Source organism: Triticum dicoccoides, chromosome 2B, assembly GCF_002162155.2.
Source record: "Triticum dicoccoides isolate Atlit2015 ecotype Zavitan chromosome 2B, WEW_v2.0, whole genome shotgun sequence".
Lineage (NCBI taxonomy): Eukaryota > Viridiplantae > Streptophyta > Magnoliopsida > Poales > Poaceae > Triticum > Triticum dicoccoides.
In genome coordinates, this window is record NC_041383.1 from 655,822,262 (window position 1) to 655,823,823 (window position 1,562).

The window sequence follows — 1,562 nt, forward strand, 5'->3', positions numbered from 1 at the left end:
TACCAACACATATCTAACACATATTCAACAACAAGTTTGCAACAACACATATCCAACAAGTTTCCAACACATATCCAACAAGAAGTTTCCTCCAACAAAGTTCATCGTACGAAATCAAAACAAAAAGAAGCACAAGGAGAATAGTAGACTCCATGAACGCAAGCTCCTCATCTAAAGAAAATCTGCAAATTGGGAAAGAAGAAAGTTAGAAGAAGAAGAAGAAGGCTAGCTAGAAGAAGAAGAAAAAAGAAGAAGAAGAAGAAGAATTTTTCTTCTCTTTCTTTTTCTCCTCTCCTCTTCTTTATCTTCTTCTTCTTCTAACTAAGGTAGGTAAAATGTCATTTTTAGCTATGCTAGGTAAAAATGCTAAGTGTAGGTCATTTTAGAGCTAGGCTAGGTAAATAGGTCATTTTGGAGCTTAGTAAGGTTATTTTGTCATTTTGGGGGAAAATAAGCTAAGTCTATGTCATTTTGGAGCTAAACCAAGGTTATCATGCCATTTTTTTACCTAAGTATGCTAAGTATGCCATAAATGAACTGAAGAAGCTAAGTATAGGTCATTTTTGAGCTAACCTAGGTAGTTATGTCATTTTTGAGCTAACTAAGCATATTTTGTCATTTTGGAGGAAAAAAATGCTAAGCATAGGTCATTTTTGAGCTAACCTAGGTAGTTATGTCATTTTTGAGCTAACTAAGCATATTTTGTCATTTTGGAGGAAAAAAATGCTAAGCATAGGTCATTTTATATCTTTGAGGTAAGTAAGGTTATTATGTCATTTTCGAGGAAAATAAGGTAAGTATAGGTCATTTTGGAGCTAAACCTAGGTTTTTATGCCATTTTTTACCCAAGTGAGCTAATTATGTCATAAATGAACTAGCTAAGCTAAGTATAGATCATTATTGAGCTATCCTAGGTAGTTATGCCATTTCTTTTAGCTAAGTAAGCATATCAAGTCATTTTGAAGGAAAAATGCTAAGTATAGGTCATTTTATAGCTATCCTAGGTAAAATATGTCATTTTGGAGCTAAGTAAGGCTATTATGTCATTTTTGACGAAAATAAGCTAAGTTTAGGTCATTTTGGAGCTAAGTAGGTCATTTCTTAAGCTAAGTATGCATTTGTTAAGCAAAACACTTAGGAAAACTTACCATCATCATGGAGGTGAAGGACCGGTCGGGTTTGCGCCAGTGCGAGTCGGAGAAAGACCGGTCGGGGTCGCCAGTGCGAGACGGAGAAGGATCGGTCGATGCTTGTCGGGAGGCATGTTGCACGAAAGATCATTTGCAATGTCTAGTTAGCATGATGCGATTGAAATGTGAATACTAGTAACTAATGACCATTCAAATGAAACTCATCGTGTCCACTATACCCATCTGGGGCATCGTCAGAGGGGTTTGACCGTTCAAAAATGCTGCACCAAAGCTAAGTATAACTCACGGTGTCATTGGTGCCGTGACGAGGTGCTGTGTCGGGGTCAGGGGTGCCATGTCGGAGTCGGGGTGCTATGTCGGGGTCGCGGTGTCATGGTGTCGAGGCGGGGTCGGGGTGTCGTGTCGGGGTCG